Consider the following 11,387-nt stretch of genomic DNA (forward strand, 5'->3'; position numbering starts at 1 on the left):
TAGTCATGTTTCCTAACAAATACCCGACCGATATGGCTTTTACAAATTTATTTTTGAGTTAACTGCCAAAATCGTCCCTGAGGTTTGGGCACATTTGCAATTTTGGTCCAAAATGACACTTTTGTACCAAATTGCCCCAACGTTTGTAACTTTTTGTCATTTTCATCCAAACCACTAACTTAGTTTATTTTTTTCTGGTTAAGTTGAGGATATTTGAATTAAACTGGCAAATATAAAACCACAGGCACGATTTTGGCAATTTACTCAAACCCTTTTTAATTTCTTTTATTTAATTATTTTTGTTACATATATAATAAAAAAAGAATATTCATGGAGTTTTTAGAAAAAAAAAATTAATAGTTTTGTCACATAATTTTTATAAATTTTCATCCAAATCACTAACTCGGTTTATTTTTTCTGTTGAGGTGAAGGATGTTTTAAATTTTATAAATTAAGACATAAATTAATTTAGAGCTTCTTTATATAAATCAGTTTTGTAAAGAGAAAACGTCATTGGTGTGCAACACATAACAATTGATTACAATTTTTAGTATTTATCAATTGTAGAGATAGAAAAAAATTGTAAAACGTTACATATTTTTTAAATGTGTTGAGCACCTAGTAAATATGTTGGTAGAAATAAAATATTTATTTAATTAAGATTGTGAGGGTAACTAACTAATACTTATTCTGAGTGGCTTGAGTAAAGAAACTTTTGGTTCATAGCATTAAAATTACAATTTGGTTGGTAATTTTAAGGTTTGGTAACGATACGTTGTTTGAGGGGGGAGGGGGACTGGCTTTATTTTTCCTTAGGAGCGAATTTAAAACAGTAGAAGATGAATTACAAACATGGTACGTATGAAAATATTTTTTTATTTGACCTTTTTCAATAAGGTCACCAACATTTTAGTTTTATAAAATTTAAAGGTTTAAGTAGATTTTATTTTTATAAAACTGATCTATTTCAAAAATTAGAAATTAATTTCTGTCTTAGTTTATAAACATTCTTCGCCTTAATAGAAAAATTAATTTAGTTAGTGGTTGGATGAAAATTTATAAAAATTATGTGACAAAGCTATTATTTTTTTTATATAAAAATTCCATGTATATTCTTTTTTATTATATATGTAACAAAATTAATTAATTAAAAGAAATTTAAAAGAGTTTTAGTAAATTGCCAAAATCGTCCATGTGGTTTTATTTGCCAGTTTCATCCAAATATCCTCAACCTAACAGAAAAAATAAACTAAGTTACTGGGTTGGATGAAAATGGCAAAAAGTTACAAACGTTAGGGGCAATTTGGTGCAAAAGTGTCATTTTGGAAGAAAATGGCAAACCTGCCAAAAACTCAAGGACGATTTTGGCAATTAACTCTTTATTTTTTGATTGTGTAACTTACGGAAAGCTATCGCATGCGTCGTCCGGGTTGACCTGTGTGAATGGATCATTGCATAAAAAAACACAAAAAAACGCCTCTGTTGTTTAAAAAATCAAAAAAACATAAAAATCATTATAGATTTGGCGTAAATGGTGACACACACATAGCATAACATCGTGGTTGTTTTATCTTTTTTTACCTCTCATCATTTCAAATAGTGCTTGCTTCAACAACCCATTCTTTGTCCACTTCCGGAAAAGGAACCGCCACGCCGAAAGTTCCAGCGTCGTGGTTTGTTTTGGGTCTATCTCGACGTCATCCGGGTTGGAAACCAAGCGCGGCTTCTCATGGAACGCTCGGATTGGTCTTGCTTGAATAGGCTCTGTTTGCTTAGGGTGTTCACCGGCTCCCGTGTGCTTACTGCCCTCCCCCATGTCGAACGGGGCACGGGTTTCAACTGGGACCCAGAAATCAGCACCTAAACGTCTTCTTACACTGTCATTGGACCCCGCACCACCCAAACGTCCTTATCCCGAGCCACCCACATCACCTGGTGGTGGTGGGGGTTACACAGGAAAAAAACCAGAAAAAAATAAGAAACATAAAAATCAAAACATTTCCTTGCGTTGAAAGAAAATTCTTAGAAATAAATGAAAAATATTAAACAAAGTTGAAAAGTATGTGATTCGTTTTTTATACAATCACATCGTACGTACAAGAAATTTTTTCGTTTGGATGCGGCTCACACGGCACCTCCTGCGAGATCCCCAGACTGAAACTGGGTTGGCTACACGACGCAGCATCAACCTTCGTAGGGACCTCACCTTCGCGCACCCAGGAATTGAAGCTTATAGGGTTTCTGATAGGGCTAGATATGGTGGCCGACACATCCACAACATCCGAAGGGCAAGGGCCCAAGTCAGTCTCGACACCTGCTACTACTGGGGGTGGTTTTCCACAGGTTAAAAAAAATAAAAGAAAGGAACAAAACGAAATTAATTAACATAACCCCACGGAACGTACCAGTTTATTTTTCAGCTGCTCCCACGCCACACGGTACTCCGTGCGAGATCCCTAAGCTAAAACTCGGCTGGCTACTAGCCCCCACCCGGCCCTTGCCACCGTCAACACCTACGAGGGCGATAAAAAATAGTTAACTCATAAAGGGCATGATTTTTCCGTTGTTAAACATTAAACAAAAAAACAAAACGCGACTTGGTATTTTTATATACACACCACTTTGCGTACCCACGCTGGGTTGTTCCACCTCACAAGATACCACGGGGGTGTAGTCTGCTGCATGCTAGCCCGACGTACAGGCTGCAGTGACAGACGGGGGCCGATAAGAAGCCTCGCGGCAATTGTTGACTTCGTCCAACCTCACCCCCGTCCAACAGACCCAAACCCCACTTCGAGCGTCGAACAGCGATTAAAAACCATCTCACCTCCGCCAATCTTAACGCTTACTTCCACCCCCACCCCTTGTCACGCCATCAGTCCCTTCAGCAGCACCCCCTTGGTTTGAAGCACAAAAAACTCATGCTTCAGATGATTTACTAGCGTGCAATAAAAAATATTCTTATAAACAAGTTGTTGCTTATTTTTTTTTGTCACATACCTGATTCGGGTTCTTAAACATTTTCAATTGCGGATCGGAGTGTACAGCCCGCATACCGCTAGTGGCCGAAGCACGGCAGCAGGCTGTTGCTGTAACTCGTCGGCGGCAGGTGGGCACCCATCAACAACCGCCCGTACATTTTCAACACGGTCATCGACGGTGACTCCCATTTCGTTGTTCACATCATCAATGTGTTGTCATTGCGCACATCCCCAATATGCTCGTTTGCCTTGCACACCTCAGCACCGCCCGTAACGTCCCCCATGTCTGAAAAAGAAAGTACAAAAAGAAATTACTTACCCATCAGTCACATATCTTGCATTCATGGGGCCTTTTTCGTTACCTGACTTGCCAACATTCGCTGGGCTCTCAAAATCCGAGCCCCCCACTCTCGTTTCGACCGGCCCGCTAGCATCGACTTGGCTGTTATCCCCTAAACTCACCGCACCCTGGGTTTCAACCGACAACTGTTCTTTCCCATAAATCACCCCTCGTAAACTTTCAGCCTCCTTGTACCCAGCATCGCCACTACCAACTATAACAGCCCCAACATTGCCCACATTTGGCCCATCGGCGCCATCGTCAACATCGCCTCCACCCACAATGCCGCATGTCCCTAAAATGAAAATAAAAAAACACTTTTTTCGTGAGACACAAATTGCATAGGTAAAAAATGCGAGGGCGGGGGGTTTATTTTTTTTCTTTCTTTTTTAACCTGGAAGGGTGTCAAAGACCAGGCTTACATCTCCCAGGCTGACGCCGCCCCCCTCTACTGCCGTTTTGGCGATACCTGATATCAACACATTTAAATCACCTTCTTCGTATTTGTCACCAGAATCAGAAGCAGCATCTGTATCGTCTTGCACCGGTTGTTCAAGCCCCCCTCCAGAAAAGCAACAAGATAAAAAAAATGCGCTTTGCATAGCAAAAAAAAAAAAGAAACCATTTGATACCTGCTGGGGCGGACGGAGGGCTGGAAGAACCCCCGGCTGTTCTTTTCAGCATGTCGCCTTCCTCGAAGGTGTCTAATCCCTCATCTGGCAAACATGGCAACATATCTAACACTTCGAGGTATTTCCGCTTCAACCTCCTATGATCCTCGTTATCCGGCTCCAGGTTCAACCGATCGCTTAAAGTCTTCTCTATTTTGGACCTTAAAGCGGCTAACTCTTGTAACCATTCATCCACACTGCTCGCCTGTCCACCCATACCCTCATCGTTTTTTTCAGCGGTAGACGAGTTCGCTATCTAGTCAACACCAAAAAGACGATTTAAGCTATATCGGTGCACGTAAACAACAACGTAACAATTTTTTACGTTTTTGACGTTTTACCAGAAATCTTTAGCGTTTAATTTTCGTAAACTTTCCATTTTTTACGTAAAAAAGTTTTATGTTTCTACATTTATTGTTGAAAGGTTATACTTTTAACGGTCTACCTAAATTTGGTCATACATGTTCACCTCCACCGTTCTCAGCTGGGGCGTCACTTAGAGGTTTCACCTGACCACGCCCGAACCCTCCATTCGCTATCTCGTAGTCTTGACGACGCGTCAAAAGATCTTTTGTCTGGTAAAGAATTGCGCGGACCCCAACGCCAGTGTTGCACGCTGGATGCCGCGTGCAGTCTACATACAACAACTGTAGGAAAAAAACACAATAAAATATTACAGAAAAAACTTTTAATAATAGAAATTAAAATAAAATATAACGACCAAACTCATGCTCACCGTCGGGATTGTCAAAGGCCTCGCCCAACAACACTTGGGGTCCCATGGCCTCCACTTTTTCTTACACTTCCTCAAACACTCGATAATGAATCCACACCAATTGTAATCTTCCTACCTTGTTTCCGCAGTCAAACGCTTCAAATCCTTGTCTTTCACATAACCGTTCTGCTGTGAACTGGCCATCGTTGTGAGAAAAAGCAACGCAAAATTGGTAGGGAAAAACGCCAAGTCCTAATACGTGTCATTCTAAATTTCGGCCGAAATCAATGAAGGGGATATGTAACTTGTTGGCGAGAACCATGCCCGCCACGCTTCAACGATGGATGAAGCATCTTGGCTACCTCAACATCAGCGAAACTCAAACCTGTGTTTCGTATCCCTAACAATTTGCTAATTAGCCCCCCGTCAACCACCAAGCTGGTATTACCTACGTTGAACGTCATCGAGTTCGCATCAAAATTGTCCACGAAATGGAAGTCTAACTTTTCAGGAATCCCGTTGACACTCAAACCTATCAAACCCCCAAAACCCATTGTCTTAATAGCCTCTTTCTGACGATCAGTTAACCCCATCGTGGAATTGAATAATTGCTTCGGGGAAGATCGTGTATTCAATGCTGGAATGGATTGTTGTGCCGTGTGTCTGGGTTTTTTTCTCCTTTTCGTCGGGGAACCACAATAGTCCGATTTCTTCGGTTTCGTTGTCTTCCGTTTGACGATCGCTCGTGGGGGCGTGTCGTCTTCGTCGTCGCTCGAGTCAAAGAGCACACAAGCGACCTTACTACTGCGCTGAGGCCTGGACTTCGTGCCTACATGTACGCGGGCAAAAAAAATTATTAACATTGAGAAGTCTTACACGTGGTGTAAAAAAACCAGCTGCTAATTACGTAAAGAAAGAAAAATATGTTATGTTACCGGAACTAAGGCATATAACATGTCGTTCTACATTTGTCTTCCTCTTTCTCCGGCTCGAGCTTCTTGTCCGTGCAACCATTTTTTTCGCCTGTCGCCTAGGATAATAATAAAAATATAGAAACATCGTCAATATACAAACCCCCTGGAAGATAAGTTTGAATCCCCCTCACGAAAAGCCCACGAATTGTCCAAAAAAAAGAAAAAGGAAAAAATAAACACCAAAAAAAAATAGATACCGAAAGAGGACTGTACCCACAAATCTAAAAATCTCGATACTACCCTTAAACCCCAAACCTAAGAGAGCAGCCACCAAATTTCGGCACCCATACATTTAACCTAGGTTTCCAAACACTATAATCCCCAATCAAACCCCCTACATATCTTGCCACCCGACATTCGTTCCCAAGAATATCAAAAAGCAACAATGAAAAAACCCATTACAAATTCTCCATTTGGGAAGAATGGGAGAGAAACCAACCTTTTCGATTTTTTTCTAGATTTGAAGCTAGGAGTCTTCGCCGCTTTCAACTGGGGACGCCGAGTTCGGAATCGCCGAAGGAATTTTATGGGGTTTCTTCGTCGCCTAAATGAGAGCAGAGAGATTTTAGGTTTGGCTGTTCTGTTTGTGTTATGAGGGAAGAAAGATGATTGAAGTAAACATAGAGATTTGAAAATTTTTAATAGTGATTGGACATGCATGCTGAAATGTGCAGGGATATGACTTCTTGCTCACCAAAAATCAAAAGCACAAAAGATAAAAGAGTTGGAAATTAATTTTATATTCGATTAATCTCATCCATCCATCTTGTTGATCTAAAGGCTAAAAACTGGTTCTCATGGTTCTTACAACTGGAGGTGGTTTTCATTTTAGCGAGTGGGGAACCGATTCAAACGAACTCCGATAGGACTCATTCCAGCGGCGTTGAAACCGTATCGTCGAACCCTAACTAGGATCTCTTAACCCTAAACCCTAAATAATAACACCTAAACTCTAAATATATTAGGGTTTAGCTTTAGGTTTTAGCCTTAGGGTTTAGCTTTAGGGTTTAGCTTTTAGGGTTTATAGTTTAGAATTTACGGTTTAGCTTAGGTTTTAGCCTTATTTTTTAGCTTTAGGGTTTAGAGTTTAGGAGTTAGGATTTGGAGTTTAGGGTTAAAAGATTTTAGTTAGGGTTCGACGAGCCGTTCCAACGCCGCTGGAATGAGTCCAATCGGAGTTTGTTTTAGTCGGTTCCCCGCTATTCCCCACTTTTTTAGTGTTCCCCAATGAACCCTCCTCTATATATATATATATATATATATATATATATATATATATATGTTTACTAGTAGTTATACTATCAAGTATGTCAAGCATTAGAGGTAAGATAAATCCTTTAACCTCAAGAATTCACTAATGCGCAAATCACCAACATGGTTGATGATTCGGATGGTCATGAGTATAAGAAATGAAATATACAACTAATCTATCTATTTATTAAGTAACCAAGTGAGGTTTAACTAGACGAGTGCATCCAACATTGTATGGTTGGAAGCTTGGTGTAGTGTTCCTCATTTTGTGACTTGAAGATTACTTAAAGATTTGCAATAACTTAAAAGAAGACATATGAACCTTAAATTTTCTAGATCAAAACCTTAACTCATGCCATTCAACATGGAAGCTAGTTGGTGGCATGGTTTAGCTTGCAAAAGTTACAAGAACCAAAGTAAAGATAAACATGTTTGAAAGTTATAAAGAAAGTCAAGAAAAATCCCAACTTTGGACCTCAAAATGGTCGTAAACCATCTTTGTTTACATTGGTAAACATATGGTAATACCCCTAGAAGTTTTCCAAGGAAAGAGAAGAAAAAAATCAAGAAGAAAAGTGCACGAACAAGATTAAAACTCCTTGTTTAAACTTAGGACAATCTGGAAAAACTTGGAATTCTTAATGATTTGAGAGTGTTTGGAAGAGTGTATGGAATTTGGAAAGTGTTTAGGAGGTGGTAAGAGGTTGTATTTATAGTTGGGATTAGGGTTTGGGTGTTAAATGAGGTGGTTGGATATTGAAAGGAGGGAATTGGAGCCAAAATTAGTGAAATTACAAAGCTGCTGCAGACTGGTCCCTAACAAAATTATAGAAGCCCATACGGTCCGCAAGGACCTAAGAAAATGTAAAAATTCATTTTTTGGTCCTTGTGTTCAGGTTTGGTTGTTATTTAGTGCTCCTAACACATAGTTAAACATGTTTTGGACATTTTAAGGTGTACATAAGCATGTGTACTGCATAAACGCGTATGAATATTGTTTCGAGAAAATATAAACTTAATGTATGACTCCGTTTTTAAACTAAAACGTGTATTTCATGATTGTTTATGTATCATGCAAGTATTTCATAATTGTTTACGTATCATGCAAGTATGATTAAACAAAAATAGTATATAATGTGATTTCCAATATGATCATGTGTTGCAATTTGATCAAGTCTTGGAATTACAAGGATTGAAATTGAATTACAAATTATAAATAAATGGAAAAGAATTGGAAAATACGGAGTGATAGGACTGTTTGTGTTGACGTTTAGATTCCGGTGATATCTATGTCCAAATGTAATGTGTGGAATTCATTATATTTTGATTAGTTTAACAAGATTAGTTCATTTTCAATGTTTATCATTAATTTAAGTCAAAGTTCCATTCAAGTTTCCAATTTGACATGGCTTCGCCGTCAGATTGCAAAAGTTTCAAATGACTTGGTCCTCACCACTATTTATTGACATGGTAGTGTGTTTGGGATAGACCAGCCTTGTCCGTACGAATGTACATACACACCCAAAATTCAAATTCTAACAATTAAAGCCCATTACATTCGACACGATACGACACGACGACGTAGGAAGCAGACATTATGCATTAACAAACTCCCCCTTGGATGTTGTCATAGTCTCGTTCCATCTTTAAAACTCTTCAACTTTATCTTCTAAAGAAATACCTTTTTGACACTCTGATGTTTTAGCTCAAAGATGACATCCATGTTTGATCAGTCACAGGAGCACACTTCATAAACTTGTACCTTGAGATAGATTCTTTCTTCATACATTCAACAATCCTTTCTTTGTTTCTTTTATCTTTCAATAATTATTATCTTTCAAGCTATCTCAATTTCGTATCCCACATCTTTTATGAATTCACTTCATAAGCATAGCATACCATACCTTGACAACGTTCTGATACTACATCGCTTCTATTATATCTGTGTCACACCCAAACCAATGGTGGAATCATAGGAGCGCAGCACTAGGCAAATCAGATTGCTCAAGAGAATCCATAACAACTATTAGATGAAAATACTTTTAAAGGTTCATCCATACTAACGAACAAATATTCAACAAACAGTCATAACAGATAACACGTCTCTTAAACAAAACATGATCCGAAAACCAAGATTTTTATTAGACGAGTTTCTAGACTTCCTATGCTTTTTGCAGCAAACTTCCAATCAGCCTGTCACATACGTTAAGATAAATGTCAATACAATAATGTAAGACGTATAACCAGCATGTAACACGCAACGGGCGAATCAAGTAACTATCACAATTATACTAGCTATCCACATGACTACGAGTAGAGTAAGCGCGACACATGCTCACTGTCACACCCCGACCACGTAAAACAACAAAATGTGGCGGAAACGTTGGGGAGTGTTGTAACAGAATCGTTGTTTCACAACCATGGATTAAACAAATTTCGTTTTATTGAATTGAATGTATTACAATGTCTTAACAACAAAGAAAATATAACATAGTTAACTAGTCTTGCATCTTTTAATGTCACTAAGGCACTCGTCCAATCCTATGTGAGCATACACCAATATCATCATCAAATATCATCAACTACTGTACCTGAAACACATGTGAAAATACGTCAGCATAAAAATGTCGGCGAGTACATATGTTTTATTGATTTAGGATTCATGACTTATAAGTTTGGAAAAAGTTGTTTAACAAAAGTCAGTCATGATCCTTGTAAAATGTTTTGTTTTATAAATCGTTTGAAAAACGATGATAGATATGTATATATAAAAGAATAATGTATGGTTAAATGAATAACCAAGTAAAATGAGTTTGTATATAACAAACAGTTTTGTAAAACAATGTCTTGTGAAAAATATGTCATTTGTATAAAATGTATAAGTTCAAACTGAATGATTTATTTAACGCTACGATATGTAATATAATACAAGCACTTATATATAGGAAGTACCAGCGGCGTATCCACCATGCTTGTATCATATTACACACATCTCGTTACTTAAATCACTTACCCAAACCAACCACCAATATAAATTGCCCATGTTTAAACCAATTGTCAAATGTCATTGTGGAAACCATGTCAAAAATGTCTATGTCAAATGTCAATCATGTAATGTGTAAACAAAATGTCATGTATGGCAAGTAAAATATGTATTAACTAAACCATAGGTGAAAATGCACAAAACAAAGTATTGAAGTAAAACTCAGTTTAAATCAATGTTATGTTTTGTGGATGCGCATGCTATACTGATATAAACACTTATGCGGTATGTTAAACGCAATACATTCAAGCCTTGAGACAACAGGATAACCTTAGAGTAAAGGTTATCAAAGTGAAAATGTTTTCGGATTCAGTCATTCCTTACACCCAAACAAACCTAGGATGTCAGGAACGGGATTTGTCAAGTCCTATGGTACCATTACTTACTACCGAGCGGCGTCACTAATGTTAATGAATGTAATAAAGAACCGTTTAAACAAACCAAATGTTTTACCAAATGTAAGCATGTGATCTGATGTGATTGTACTAAGTATGGACTAAATGAACATACATAGCATGAAAAAGGTAAATGTCAATCAAATGTACTAAGTATGCTAAGTAAACATACAAAGTAGAAAAGTCATGTAAATCAATGTGCTAGCATGCTCAGTAAACATACATAGCAAAAAAGTAGTGAAAACAATGTGCTAGCATGTTAAGTAAACATACATAGCAAAAGAAATGTGATGTAAAAAAAAGTGCTAGCATGTTAAGTAAACATACATAGCAAAAGAAATGTGATGTAAAACAATGTGCTAGCATGTTAAGTAAACATACATAGCAAAACATAATGAAATCATGTACTAATAGTGTACTAATGAAAATAGCAGGTATATGATATGAAAAACATAGAAAAGCATGAAAGTAACAAGTAGGCACATGTGTTTCACCCCAAAATGTTTGAAAAACAGTAAAAGAGGGGACTATGTACTCACTTGAGGGTGCTTAGAAGTCTTGAACAACAACCAAGCAAAGCTAGAGGGATCACGGAATCAAACGGCACCCTATATAGATAACTACATAAATAACCGGACCTAACTCGGAAGATCGGATAGTATGAGGTTTCGTAAACCAAATGAGTATTGGAACTCATATGATATGGTCTAACAAAGCCTACATACTAAAATGAAACCTAACCTAAGTGCTTTTGACCCATTACGACCCGTTTAGGTAGCTTATGCTACTTTAACGCGTCGTTCGCGTAAAACGCGTTCGGAATGCCTAACTAGTCCTATGATAAGCTAGGTATGCCTTAACATGTTTAATATTGTTGCTAAATCTGTTTAGATGTTAAAAATTACGTTACATAGGCTTAAAATGAATTTTGGCGCAAAAAGGGTATTTTGGTAATTTACCTAAGGCATAAGAACTACTTATCATACAACTACTTAAACGATGTGACCATAAGGTATA

Source organism: Helianthus annuus, chromosome 9 (genome assembly GCF_002127325.2).
Source record: "Helianthus annuus cultivar XRQ/B chromosome 9, HanXRQr2.0-SUNRISE, whole genome shotgun sequence".
Taxonomy (NCBI): Eukaryota; Viridiplantae; Streptophyta; class Magnoliopsida; order Asterales; family Asteraceae; genus Helianthus; species Helianthus annuus.